Below are 15111 nucleotides of genomic sequence, written 5' to 3'. Positions count from 1 at the left end.
ATTACTTCTCTTCAAATCACATTAATCATGGAATGGAAACACACAGCAACAGGACGTACCAGCGTGACTTAAAACACTCTGTTACAGGAAATGTTCAAAATGGCCTCCGTTAGCGAGGATACATGCATCCACCCTCCGTCGCATGGAATCCCTGATGCGCTGAAGCAACCCTGGAGTATGGTGTTTTGTATCACAGCCGTCCACAATACGAGCATGAAGAGTCTCTACATTTGGTACCGGGGTTGCGTAGACAAGAACTTTCAAATGACCTCATAAATGAAAGTCAAGAGGGATGAGGTAAGGAGAACGTGGAGTCCATGGAATTGGTCCGCCTCTACCAATCCATTGCTCACCGAATCTGTTGTTGAGATGCGTACGAGCACTTCGACTGAAATGTGCAGGAGCTCCATCGTGCATGAACCACATGTTGTGTCGTACTTGTAAAGGCACACGTTCTAGCAGCACCGGTAGAGTTCCCCGCATGAAATCATGATAACGTGCTCCATTGAGCGTATGTGGAAGAACGAAATTAAAATGAGGTCTAAAATGGAAATTAAGCGTTTCCTGGCACATGTGCATATAACATCTTTTTTTTATTTGTGTGTGGGGAATGTATCCTGAAAGTTTGGCCGTACGTTTTTGTAACGCCCAGTATAAAGGGTTTTTTAATACTTATAGGAAATTGGTTATTACCAAAGACTGGTCAACAGTTTGCGGCACCGTGTTAAACCCTTCCCCATTTACATAATATCCAGATTTGTTGGGTCGTCAAGCGTGACACTGACCCTATGGCCGGGAGAAATTTTACATGATAATTCGGACTGGCATAGTGTATGTATATACAGGGTGAGTCACTTGCGATTTCCGCGAAGAATAACTCCGAAAGTATGATAGGCGCTGAAATGTTTCTGGGACAAAAGTAGCATGTGCATTTGGGGACATAATATGACGTTGACTTTTTGTTGCTAGGAGGTATCGCGTCAGAGATATGAGGGTCTGCTTCGTTTTTGTAAATGGGATGCTATAGTTTGGTGCTTATTTTCTGATAGCGGCTATCGAGAGGAATGCAATGATGTCTAACAGTAAGGTGTTTGAAGGTCTTTGAAGGTCACAAAGTTGGCATGGACCTCCATTTACAGAAGGTGTTCGAAGTTATAACCATTGGTATCAATGCAGTGCTGCAATCTTCTTGTCATGGATTGAGTGGTGTTCTTTATCACGTCGGCACTTATCGAAGCGCATGCTCTGACAATTCTCTCTCGCATATCTTCAGGTGTAGTTGGAACGTCTTTATAAACAATGTTTTTTACAAATCCCCACAAGAAAAAATCCAGAGGCGTCAAGTCTGGCGAACGAGCCAGCCACGACATATCTCCTCGGTGTCTAACGCAACGATTTGGCAATTGCCTCTGCAACTTATTTCTAGCCATCAGCGAAAAATGTGCCGAACACCCATCGTGTTGATACCACATTCGGTTCCTGGTTCCTAAAGGTATCTCTTCCAATAACAGACCTAATATATCTTGCAGGAATGTGGTGTACTTCCTGCCATTAAGATTTCCTTCGACGAAATAGGGGCCTATAATTCTGTCCTCCAAAATCGTACACCATACATTCACAGATCACGGTTATTGGTGTGCAACTTGCCGCAACCAACATGGATTTTCGGTTGCCCAATAATGCATGTTATACAAATTAACGTTTCCATGGTTCGTGAATGTAGACTCGTCAGTAAAAAAAAATTACAATCCGTACCAGTTATTTCTTGATGGAGACTGATATGGTAAGGATGATATTTATGGCGATGTAGAACACGAACAACACTACTTTGGCTCATGCCAGATTCCCTTGCGATTTGACGCGAACTAACACCAGGATTTCGAACCACAGTGGCAAGAGTTCCAATTTCCGTTTCTTCTTTAGTAACTTTCCTTTGCCGGATATGTTTCCGATGCGTTAAAGAACCAGTTGTTCTCAGCTTCTCATAAACAGATTTAAATTACGACGTGTAGGGTGAGTACATTGAGAATATCTTTCAGTGTATAAGTCTCTAGTTCTCACCGACTTGCATTGGCATGCTCCGCAAATGAGAAACATATCGACTTGTTCTTCGAACGAACACATCATTCACATTGACTTGATTCGACGACACTAGTCTTAATGTTCCTATTAGTGTTGTATTGCGAAACCGTCGAATGGTTTTACATGTCAATGGTAGGTAAGATCGGTACACCGTATTTGGCGATTATTTACTATCTGCAAGATATAGGAGAGAGATTTGTCAGAGGACGTGCTTCGATAAGTGCTGAAGTCATAAGGAATACCACTCAATCCATGATAAGAAGACTGCAACATTGAATGCATACCAATTGTCACCACTTCAAACATCTTCTATAAATGGACGTTCATGTCACCTTTCTGACCTTCGTTGACCTTCAAAGACCTTACTGTTACACATCATTAGATTCCTCTTGATAACCTCTATCAGAAAATAAGTACCAAACTGTAGCATCTCATTTAAGAAAACAAAGTTGACATTCATATATCTGACACACACCTACCTATCAGCAAATAACCAATGTCATAATATGGCCCCCATTGCCCCCTGCAACATTTGTCTATATATATATCTGTGTGTGTGTTTATGTGTATAGTGAAATGTTGATGGCTAATGGGGTAGTTGTGTTTATGATTTATCGACTTCTGATTAGTAGAATGGTGCTACAGACTATAAACGTGCAGTAACAATGAACAATGCTCAAGATCAAAGAGAGGGAGGGTAGAGGAGATGGATGGAAGGTGGGTGCAAATTGAAATACAAAGTGGTAAGGAGGAAAAGGAAAGAGAGAGGGTCAGGAAGGTACAGTGAGAGAGGGACAGGTGGAGATTGGAGATGGTCATAGAGAGGTGAGGGAGAGGGAGAACAAGGGCTGTGGGAGGAGCCAGATGTATGACAGCCAGAGAGAGGTTGTGAGAAGACAGAGTTGTGCGGTAGAGAGGTAGGGGTATGGCAGGAGAGACAAAGACATAGGGGGAAAGACGAGATGTTGGCGGCAGACAGAGGTACTGGGTGGATGACAAAGGTAATGGGGGAAGAGAGGGGTGTTGGGGACAAGACAGAAGAGGAGGAGGTGAGTCAGAGAGGAGACAGACAGGAGAGAGAGGAGACAGAGGGAAGCATATGGGAGGCAGATAAGGAGATGAGACACACAGAAAGCACTTGGTCAGAGGAGGTAGTGTTGAGGGGGGGGGGGGGGAGACAGAGGAAGTTTTGGAGGCAGGGAGAGTGACATAAGGGGAGACAGAACTGGAGTGGAGAGAGGGGGATGGTCATGGAGAGATGGGAGACAATTACAGACGGGAGGGAGTAGAGAGAAGGAGAAGGCACAGGGAGAGAAGTGGAGTGGGGTGAGGTGCAATGTAAATGGGCGTGTGCAGCTAGAGAGATGAAGGCTATGTGGAGAGAGAGGAGGGCAGGGAGGATATGTGAGAGAGAGTCGTGGAGAGAGGGTGGGGGAGAGAGGGTTTGTTGAGAGAATAGGGTGAGAGGGTAGGTTTGAGAAAGGAAATCTCACAGAGAAGAGAGCAGGGAAGATAAGTAAACAAGTGGAGACGTGTGGAATGAGGGGAAGGAGAAGAGGGATGGTGGGAGAGTGGTGGGGGAAGGGAGGTGTGGGGGAGGGAGGTGGGAGGAGAGAGGTGGAGTAACAGTGGTAAAGGGCGAGGGTAGTGGAAGAGAAAAGGGGAACAGGAGTGACGAAGGGGCAGCAGAGGGGCAACAGATCGGCGACAGAGGGGCGGCAGATGGCCAGGAGACATCTGGCAGACCACTGGCAGAGGGCCAACAGAGGATCGCCAGAGGGTGGTTCACATAATTCAGTTTCAGTGTTTTAGAAATTGTATCGATATCTTATTTGAAAAACGCATTGTCACCACAATAGAAGTGTTCATTCCACCATGGAATTTCTAACGAACGTTTAGCCCAAAATGTAAACTTAATATTACAGAAATTCTTTCTGTTAAAAGCAAATCAGTAACATGCTCTCAATCTGTGGGCTGAAAATCAGAGTGTTGTTGCAGGATAGCAGGATATATTTAGCATATCTTTGGTTGAGGCAGCTTTGCTAATGAGGTGTGGATTGCTCAGTGTCTGAGCCCGTAATATGAATTTGTAAAGCAATTATCACTTGTACAAACACGACCTTGCGAGGTGAACAGTTTAGGTGAAATGCAGCCGAACAGTGTCTTAACCACTCATCACATCACTATTCGCAACGGCACAACTGCAACGTGACTGTACTATACCAAATACGTGATTATTGAGTTTCACCCGGCGTATTTGATAATCAAAATATCCACGGGTGTACTGCCGGTTTACAGTGTCCAACGGGCACAATATTTCGGTGATCATACATGTGAACTGACGGACTGAGCTCCTGTGAACGTGCCGGCACGGAGATCCGTACGTTATGGCTGCTCAGAGGGAACTGGGTTCGGTCGCGGCGGCGGCCGATTTAAATACCCTCCGCCCGCGGCGCGCTCCCTCCGCTGTCCGCGCTCCGCGCCACGGTCGCGCGGTGGAATAGATTGCGAGGGCGTCTGAGATGACGTCGGTGTGATGGCTCTGTCCGCCGTGGTCGTCACAACTATACGTTTGCTCGATTTACTCTTGATTAACCCAATCGCTGGTTCCCAAGCCTTACTAAGATTATAGCCACAGTCACGGTTTATGAGGTCGTCATTGGTGCGAATTTCGATGGCCTCTCTAACAACGCTGTCCCAGTATCTCGACGTCTGTACCATAACCCTCGTGCGTTCATACTCCATAGCGTGATTTTCCGACAATGTTCAGCGATCGCCGACTTGCTGGGATACATCAGTCGAGTGTGCCTCTGGTGATGACGGCATCGATCCTCGACGGTACGCATCGTCTGACCAATATACGACTTGAAGCATTGACACGGATTCTGGTACACGCCGGCCTTCCTCAAACCGAGGTCGTCTTTGGCGCTCCCCACCCGTGCACGAGTTTTATTCGTAGGACAAAACCCACTTCCAACCTGGTGTTTCTTCAAAGTGCGGGCGATTTTCCCCGAGAGTGCGCCTGTGTATGGAATAAATGCAGTGCCTACCTCCTCCCTCGTGACTTCATCCATCTCAACAGGTTGTGATGCAGTGGTTGGGCGGAGAGCACGTTGAATACGCCACTCTGAGTACCCATTTTTTCGAAATACAATTATCAGATGTTCCAATTCCTGGGGTAGACTCTCTGCGTCAGAGATAGTGCGCGCCCCATGTACTAGAGATTTAAGTACCCCATTCCTCTGTGAAGGGTGGTGGCAGCTGTCTGCGTGCAAATACATATTAGTGTGCGTTGTCTTCCGATACACTCCATGACCCAGTGTGCCGTCAGACCTTCTCTTGACCAAGACGTCAAGGAAAGGTAATTTACCCTCCGTTTCAGTCTCCATAATGAATTTGATGTTGGGTTGTATGGAGTTTAGATGTGTAAGGAAGTCAAGGCGTTTGTCCATACCATGTAGACAGATGACGAACGAGTCGTCCACGTAACGGAAAAAGCAAGTAGGTTTCCATTCGGATGACGACAGGGCTACCTCCTCGAAGTTCTCCATGTACAAATTCGCTACCACCAGTGAGAGTGGGCTGCCCATGGCGACTCCCTCCGTTTGTTCGTAGTATTCTCCATCAAAAAGAAAATACGTGGAAGTCAAGACATGTCTAAAAAGTTCAGTGGTCTTCTCGTCAAACTTCTGACTAATCAATTCTAGTGACTCTCGCAGGGGTACCCTCGTAAACATGGAAACGACGTCAAAACTCACCATGATATCTGACTCATCCAACCTGAAGCTATAAAGGCGTTTAACAAAATCCACGGAATTACGGATATGATGAGGGCATTTACCCACATAAGGACTTAATATTCCAGTCAGGTATTGGGCCAACAAATATGTAGGTGCCCTGATGTTGCTGACAATGGGGCGTAATGGTACCCCCTGTTTGTGAACCTTCGGGAGTCCCTATAGTCTAGGCGCTACCGGACCTTGGGGTAACAATTTCTTAGCGTCGTCTTCCGGTAAATCTGCGTCCTTGAGAAGCGACCTCGTCTTGTTCTCCACCTTCTTTGTAGGGTCAACGCTGATCTTCTGGTAGGAATCGTCATTTAGCAGGCTCTGCATCTTATCAGTGTAGTCCTTATGGGAGACAACAACTGTAGCATTGCCTTTGTCAGCCGGTAGGACAACAATTTCAGAGCGTTCCCTCAGATCACGAATGGCCACCCTCTCTTTGCAGCTGATATTTGATTTCATCGGCTTGGATTTCGTCAACGCACGACAAGTTTCACGACGTATTTCCTCAGCTGATTCAGGCGGAAGTCGACCTGCAACCTGTTCAACAACACTAACAATATCTGCGACCGGAGTGAACTTGGGGGTGGGAGCGAAGTTGAGACCCTTCTGCAAAACCGAGATCGCATCATCACTCAACACCATGCCACTCAAATTGATGACAGTCTTGCACGGAACCTGCAGAGATGGTTTGTCAAGGAGACGTGAGAACTTAGCTGTTTGACGTCCCGTTGCCTTCTTATGGGCGGAATCAGCTGCAACCCAGGTGACACCATGAATCCAATCCCAGGAAAAAGAAGTGAAATTACTAGCCAGTCTCAAATGTAGTTTGAGTAATTCACAGGACCCCATAAACTGTGACTGTGGCTATAATCTTAGCAAGGCTTGGGAACCAGCGATTGGATTAATCAAGAGTAAATCGAGAAAACGTATAGTTATGACGACCATAGCGGACAGAGACATCACGACGACGTCATCTCAGACGCCGTCGCAATCTGTTCCACCGCGCGACCGTGGCGCGGGGCGCGGACAGCGGAGAGAGCGCGCCGCGGGCGGAGGGTATTTAAACCGGCCGCCGCCGCGACCGAACCCAGTTCCCTCTAAGCAGCCATAGCGTACGGATCTCCGTGCCGGCACGTTCACAGGAGCTCAGTCCGTCAGTTCACCTGATGATGGCGACATGTATGATCGCCGAAATATTGTGCCCGTTGGACACTGTAGACCGGCAGTACACCCGTGGATATTTTGAATACCAAATACGAATTACAACGTACGACCATCAGCTATGTGAGATATAAAAGGTTCTGGTAAACAGAGTGTAATTACATTGCGAGTGACTCAAGCAACCACCAAATTAATGAATTAGATAGACAAAAATAACAGACGTCAAAGATCTGAGGATATATCTCTACGAGTTAAAGTCATGCAAAAACTCGTGATCGCAGACGAAATTGTTTGACTATGCTGTGTATCATGACCTATACAGTGATGTTAAACGCCAGAGGTATGGAGGTCACTACCGAACTGGAAAATAATTTAAAATGTCTATGTATATTATTGTGACTGAACATTAGAATAGCGGAAGGGATCAAAGTGACTTCAGTCGTTTTTTTTTTTCAATGTTACATCCAGTTTTTTATTTCATTCATGAAATCATATGAGTTTTCCGAATTTTTTATTGTCTTTACGATGACGTATGGGCATTTTCTAAATATTTATATTGTCTTGGACATTTTTTTGGAAGGAGTCAATTTGAAACCTCTGTAACTTCTTCTCAGAATACATCTAAATAGTCCAACAATGAAGCGGCAAAAATAAGCAATCACGCACATCTGTTGCTGTTCATTGTTGCCTTTCGGCACGTGTATATTACAAGTGATACAGTTTATATCGTGTCATTTAAGTAATATTTGTTGTCCATGAAAGAGTTATTCATATATGTCACGCCAGTATAGAACTGTTACGACAATCAGAAAATTTCGATGTAGGATCGAAAATTGACTTCACTGATGAAGATGTGGATGTTGTAGCAAAGACAAGTGAAGACAAAGACATTTTAAACGAAGAAGGATTAGTGAAGGAGGATTTATATGCTGATCTACGTCAATCCTCAAATCATCCATCGCAGCGGACCCAGCTGAGTTACGCTACAGAGAGTTGCTAGGGATGAAACAGAGTAAGAGATTACCATTTCTTCATTTTCTGCAAGAAGCATGCCATTGAGTAGACGACTGTCATCAGTGCTTTTGGTCTTATTTTTGGCGAAGGAATTTTATGCCTCATGAAGAAATACACAGAATCAAATTCTCAAAAGGTGCTCAGGAACAACGACTGGACCCTGTTACTTGAGGAAGGGAAAGAAATGATAACCGTAATATATGCCCAGGGTGTCTTTTCTACGAAGGATATTTCTGCAGATGACCTTTGATCCAGTTCGTGGAGACTTACTTTCAGTAAGGACGTTCTTTCAGCAGTTTCCCACATTGCTCCATTTAGATGGAATATCAAGTCGAGCTGAAAGGTTGCCAGCCAACAAATTCGCTTCTGTATCTGAAATACTGGAAAGTTCATGGAAAGCATGATTCGTTCTTACCACCCTGAGAAAATATAATCATAGGCGAGCAAATAAGATGCCGGTTCACTCAGCTGATTACCAACAAACCAGATATATATGGTCACAATTTGTGGACTGCAGCCGATGTAGCGACAAAGTATTTATGTAATGCTTTCCCATGCATAGAGAACTACCGCACATCGTTCTATGACACATGAAGCCATTTGAAATCAAGGAAGAAATGTGACTACATACAAGGTCTTCACATGTCTTCAGTTTCCTAAGAGTCTCAAAGAAAAGAAAACCTCATTAGTTGGTACAATGAACAAGATCCGTCTTGAACTACGTGACGAGGTAAAAGAGGTAACGGCTGAACTACACCCCACCACCATCCTGTGTCAGATGGACAATATGAGTACATCTTCACTGTACACTAAGAAAAGAGGAATACATATGTCATTCGTCAGAGTACACTACACGCTAAATCAGCTGTTAGGAGTGAAGAAAAGAGGAAACTTGAAACCATAACATTCTGAAGGGCAAGAAAGTATGTGGTGAATGTTGCTGATCAAAAACCGGTGAATATACTGTACTACAAAGGCCGCATGTAGGAGGTGGCCGTTGCGTGCGTCCCACAACAAGTTGACATAGTAACAAAAATGCAGTCATCATCTACAAAATAGTAACGAACAAGAAAAAGGGAAGGAAAAAGTGAATACTTGAGCTGATGAAAGAACTCGAGGGAACGAAAGAGCAGGAGGAAGAGAATATAAAAGGAGAGGATACAGTACCAAACTCTTCCACAAAGAGGAACAAGTGCCAAGGCAACGGACGAGCCACAGCCATGTAGAGGGTTCAGTAAAAGTGCGCATAAAACAGGCGTGACATCTACTAAGTGCATCTAGCAGAGTCCAGTGATTTGAATAAAAAGTACAACAAAGCCGTATGTAGAAAACATGCGAGTAAAATATGGACTATATAAACTTACTGTGTGTAGAAAGTTCAACAAATAGTTAGTGCACTGACGGAAAAAATGGCAAAAACCTGAAGGAATTGTATAACATAAACGAAAGTTAGTTGGCGTGTTTCTACACTGCTGGAAATGGAAAAAAGAACACATTGACACCGGTGTGTCAGACCCACCATATTTGCTCCGGACACTGCGAGAGGGCTATACAAGCAATGATCACACGCACGGCACAGCGGACACACCAGGAACCGCGGTGTTGGCCGTCGAATGGCGCTAGCTGCGCAGCATTTGTGCACCGCCGCCGTCAGTGTCAGCCAGTTTGCCGTGGCATACGGAGCTCCATCGCAGTCTTTAACACTGGTAGCATGCCGCGACAGCGTGGACGTGAACAGTATGTGCAGTTGACGGACTTTGAGCGAGGGCGTATAGTGGGCATGCTGGAGGCCGGGTGCACGTACCGCCGAGTTGTTCAACACGTGGGGCGTGAGGTCTCCACAGTACATCGATGTTGTCGCCAGTGGACGGCGGAAGGTGCACGTGCCCGTCGACCTGGGACCGGACCGCAGCGACGCACGGATGCACGCCAAGACCGTAGGATCCTACGCAGTGCCGTAGGGGACCGCACCGCCACTTCCCAGCAAATTAGGGACACTGTTGCTCCTGGGGTATCGGCGGGGACCATTCGCAACCGTCTCCATGAAGCTGGGCTACGGTCCCGCACACCGTTAGGCCGTCTGCCGCTCACGCCCCAACATCGTGCAGCCCGCCTCCAGTGGTGTCGCGACAGGCGTGAATGGAGGGACGAATGGAGACGTGTCGTCTTCAGCGATGAGAGTCGCTTCTGCCTTGGTGCCAATGATGGTCGTATGCGTGTTTGGCGCCGTGCAGGTGAGCGCCACAATCAGGACTGCATACGACCGAGGCACACAGGGCCAACACCCGGCATCATGGTGTGGGGAGCGATCTCCTACACTGGCCGTACACCTCTGGTGATCGTCCAGGGGACACTGAATAGTGCACGGTACATCCGAACCGTCATCGAACCCATCGTTCTACCATTCCTAGACTGGCAAGGGAACTTGCTGTTCCAACAGGACCATGCACGTCCGCATGTATCCCGTGCCACCCAACGTGCTCTAGAAGGTGTAAGTCAACTACCCTGGCCAGCAAGATCTCCGGATCTGTCCGCCATTGAGCATGTTTGGGACTGGATGAAGCGTCGTCTCACGCGGTCTGCACGTCCAGCACGAACGCTGGTCCAACTGAGGCGCCAGGTGGAAATGGCATGGCAAGCCGTTCCACAGGACTACATCCAGCATCTCTACGATCGTCTCCATGGGAGAATAGCAGCCTGCATTGCTGCGAAAGGTGGATATACACTGTATTAGTGCCGACATTGTGCATGCTCTGTTGCCTGTGTCTATGTGCCTGTGGTTCTGTCACTGTTATCATGTGATGTATCTGACCCCAGGAATGTGTCAATAAAGTTTCCTCTTCCTGGGACAATGAATTCACGGTGTTCTTATTTCATTTTCCAGAAGTGTAAATCTGAAGGCTGACATCTATTTAGATTTCACGCCAATCGCATAAGAGTGGCGCCAGTTGTGCCACTACGAGGATGAAAATCAGGATTGCTTTAAATACACTGTAGAGTTCGTGAACGTTAGTTACATTTGGGATAGGACCTGGTGAGTTGTTGTTAGTCAAGAATATCCTTAAGGCGACAAAAACACCATTAACTACATCTCACTGAGTTTGAACGAGGTCGTGTAATAGGGCTACGAGAAGCTGGACGTCCTTTCTGCGTTACTGCAGAAAGACTGTAGCATTTGCATGTGATTTCTGGCAGCGGTGGTCGCGAAAATGTACGAAGATTGAGCTCTTGACGGCCACGAGGCACTACCAAGAGGGAGACGACCATTATGTTCGGAGGATGGCTCTGGCGTATCGCAGCGAAAGCGAATCTGCAGCAGCAGTTTTGGCAACAATTGATGCGATAGTGACACAACACATTCTTAAAAATCGGTTACTTCAATGAGAGTTCCAAGCCAGACGCCCTCTACCGTGCATTCCTCTAACCCCAAACCACAGCCATTTGCAACCTCAGTGGTGTCGTTTGTGAGCTCATTGTAGGGGAGGTTGGAGATCTGTTGTCTTATCCGATGAAAGCTGGTCTATCTCGGTGCCAGTGGTGGCCGTGTGGTGGTTAGAAGGAAGTCAGTTGAGGGCCTGCAACCAACTTGTCTGCGTACTAGACACACGTGACTTACGCCTCGACTTGCGGTCTGCTGAGCGATTTTGTATGACAGCCGGGGCGCCGTTGTGGTTATCCCACGCACCTTGACTGCAAATTTGTACATCAATCTGGTGAGTCGACCTCTTATGCTACAATCCATGACCAGCATTGCAGGGGGTGTTTTCCAGCACTAAAACGCTCTGCCACATACAGTTGTTGAAACACAACATGCTTTACACAGTGCTGACATTTTGCTTTGGCCTCCTGGATCACCCGATCTGTCTCCAATCGAGCACACATAGGACATCATCGGATGCCAACTCCAGCATCATCGCGTCCGGCCATCCAGATTTACGTTTTCTGTGATTTTCCTAAATCGCCCAATACAAATGCCGTGACAGTTGCTTTGAAAGGTCACAGCAGATTTTCTTCCCCATTCTTGACACAATCAGAGCTTGTGTTCGGTCTCTAATGACCTCGATGTCGACGGGAGGTTACACTCTATCTCCCTTCTTCCAGCGTCATCCGCAAACAGCATTAACCGTTCCTGTACTCACCGACCAAGTGCTAGAGGCATGGAACCCCATCTCACAAGCTGACATCCAACACTTGCACAATACAATGCAGCAAAGTTTGCATGCTTGCATTCAACATACTGGACGTTGCACCAGTTATTAATGTACCAGCATTTCACATTTGCTATGGCTTATCTCATGCCTTCATTAACCTGTGATCTTGAAATATTAATCACTTAAATATGCTAGATAGACAAAGGTATTCCCGAAATTTCAGTACTATACCCTAATTACTTTTGGTATTGGGAACTTTTCCGTCGATGTATATGATAGTATACAGTTTAAGACCTTTGGTTCAAATGGCTCTGAGCCCCATGGGACTTCTGAGCTCATCAGTCCCCTAGAAGGTAGAACTACTTAAACTCAACTAACCTAAGGACATCACACACATCCATGCCCGAGGCAGGATTCGAACCTGCGACCGTAACGGTCGCGCGGTTCCAGACAGTAGCGACTAGAACCACTCGGCCACTCTGGCCGGCCGGCCGGCTTTAAGACCTTTTTTAGCAACAGCAACTATTAATCGGTTTTTTTTGGAATATGCAATTAATGTATTGATTGTTGTTTTCAATAATTATTGTTATAATTCGCAAAAATATGGCAGTTAACATATATTAATATGAAGTACTATCTTCGTGAAATATGGCAGTATTTCACGTGGGGTCAAAATGAAACTTTTCCGATGTTCTAGTGTTAAGCCCACTGCCTGAGAAAATGTGAAACCTGACGTAGATGGAAGGAAGATTGGAGCTGAACGTTCCGTCGACAGCTCGGTTGTTAAATGCTGTGCTCAACCTCGGATTACGAAATGATAGGGAAGGGTACTGGCCTACACTTTCCAGTGGAACGATCCCATCGTTTACCTGGGGCGGTTTAGGGAAATCACGCAAAATCTAAATTTGGATGGCTGGACTGGGACTTAAATCGTCGCCCTCCCGAACGTAAGCGCAGTGTGCGAACAACTGCTTCACCTCTCTCGGTTACCCAAGAGGCTACTAACGATCGAACTCAAAATTAACTGGTTGCGAGGGTGATGTTATTTCAGTTATTACAAAATCGAATCAATGTTACAAAATTTTGGCAGCATAAACACCGTAATAATTATGAAGTTGCACCTCCTCTGACCTGGATGCAAGCTCGGGAAGTCTGTCAAAATACCGTTATATCATCTCCTGGCGCAAGTTGGCCAACAACAGTTGTAGTTGGTCATTGACAGTTTGGATACCGGCACTGAGACGGAATTGATATCCGACATGGTCTCATACATGATCGATAGTGCATAGTTCTGTGGATCTAGCTGGCCACGGTAGTATCACTATAATAATAATAGTTTCGTGTGGCTCAGTGGCCTGACGCAAGTGTGTCAATTAGACGCCACCTCGGCCACTTGTGTGTCCTTAACTTACCCTAGTTATCCACCTGGGTATGTATTTATTCCACTCTTCTATTAGTTTATCTCCTCCAGACCCTCTCTCTGTCCGTCTTCTACTCTCCCTCAATCTGTCCATCTCCTCCTTCTACTTCTCGGTCCAACTTTTCTTCTCCTTTTTCTTTGCTCTTCTCCCCATCCCCCCATCTCTCTGACTTTCTCATCCTCTCCCCGTCTCCGTCCATCTTTCCTTCTTTCCTTTCGCTGTCTATCTCTTCCACTCCCCTATCTCTGTCCATTTCCTCTCCAATCTCTCTGCCCATCTTCTCCTCCCTCCATTTCTGCGACCATCTTCTTCTTCGCCATCTCTGTCTGTCCATCTCCCCCTCCCCCCTACTCTCCTTCCTACTCTTCCCCCTACTCTCCCCTCACTCGAATAGGAGGCTGTTAGTGTTTACTCCCGCAGTATTTTTTATGTTTTTCCAAATCATAACTGATAGGTGTACGAAATTTGGTTGAAATCGTGCCAGTGGTTAGGGTAAGCTTCCTACCTGTGGCTTTGCTAACGTACGCACATGTCGGATTTGTTTCACATATATATGATATATTCCACACTTACATGTATATATATTTCACCTGTATCTAGCGAATTTCATCCTGCAGCTTAATTTTCTTGTAGCTTAATGTTTATTACGTCCTATCTCCTGAACTATGTGCTATATAATGATACAGTCTTGCAGGTACACCGATTTGTACATTTGACTACTGTCTGAGAAATGTGTTGCAATAAATTGAAACGTCACGCATGACGTAGCAGTTTATCACGCTTCTCAATATTTGACGTTGTATCCACTGGAATATGGGCTGGCCAGTGGTATAGTTTTTCTGATACATTAGTGTTACACAACAATGTTGTCTGCAAAATGTGTCGCGAAAACAGCTAATAGTAAATAAATAATAAATTAAAACATCATGCTTCATGTGGCAGTCATACTGCATGAATGGTGGAAATGTATTAAGCGAATTTTTTCTTTTTCCTTTCATCATTTTTGGGGTTAGCGAGAAAAAGTTACGTGAAGGTTTGATATTGGAAAACCATCGCCTTTTGCTTTTTCCTACCGAACTTTTCAGCTCATAACAAGCCTCAAATTGTCTTCCATTGCGGTAAATACGCCTTGCAAGTATTCCCCAAAGGTTTTTGACAGGGTTCATATCCCTGCAACGAGTAGCCTAAGGTAAGACATCGATATCTTCATCTTCACACCATTTTTGGTTGTAGCAGGAACAGAGATAGTTCATTATGTTGCTGAAACAATAGACTTTCGTTTTCTAGGTATTCATACGTTCTAATAAATTCTGTCTCTAGCATCTCAGAGTACATGTTAGAGTTCATTCTAGTGTTCATCCCAACAACGCGTTATTCACCTTTAGGGCAGGATGTTGCACAAACATAACACTTCCACCACGAAAATTTCTGCTCAGTCTTACCTACTGCTCTGATCTCAGATCATGCCAAAGAGACTGATATTTATCTGGCCGA

This window comes from Schistocerca gregaria, chromosome X (assembly GCF_023897955.1).
Source record: "Schistocerca gregaria isolate iqSchGreg1 chromosome X, iqSchGreg1.2, whole genome shotgun sequence".
Classification (NCBI taxonomy): domain Eukaryota; kingdom Metazoa; phylum Arthropoda; class Insecta; order Orthoptera; family Acrididae; genus Schistocerca; species Schistocerca gregaria.
The sequence above is the reverse complement of the archived record's forward strand: the minus strand, read 5'-3'. Positions refer to the sequence as shown.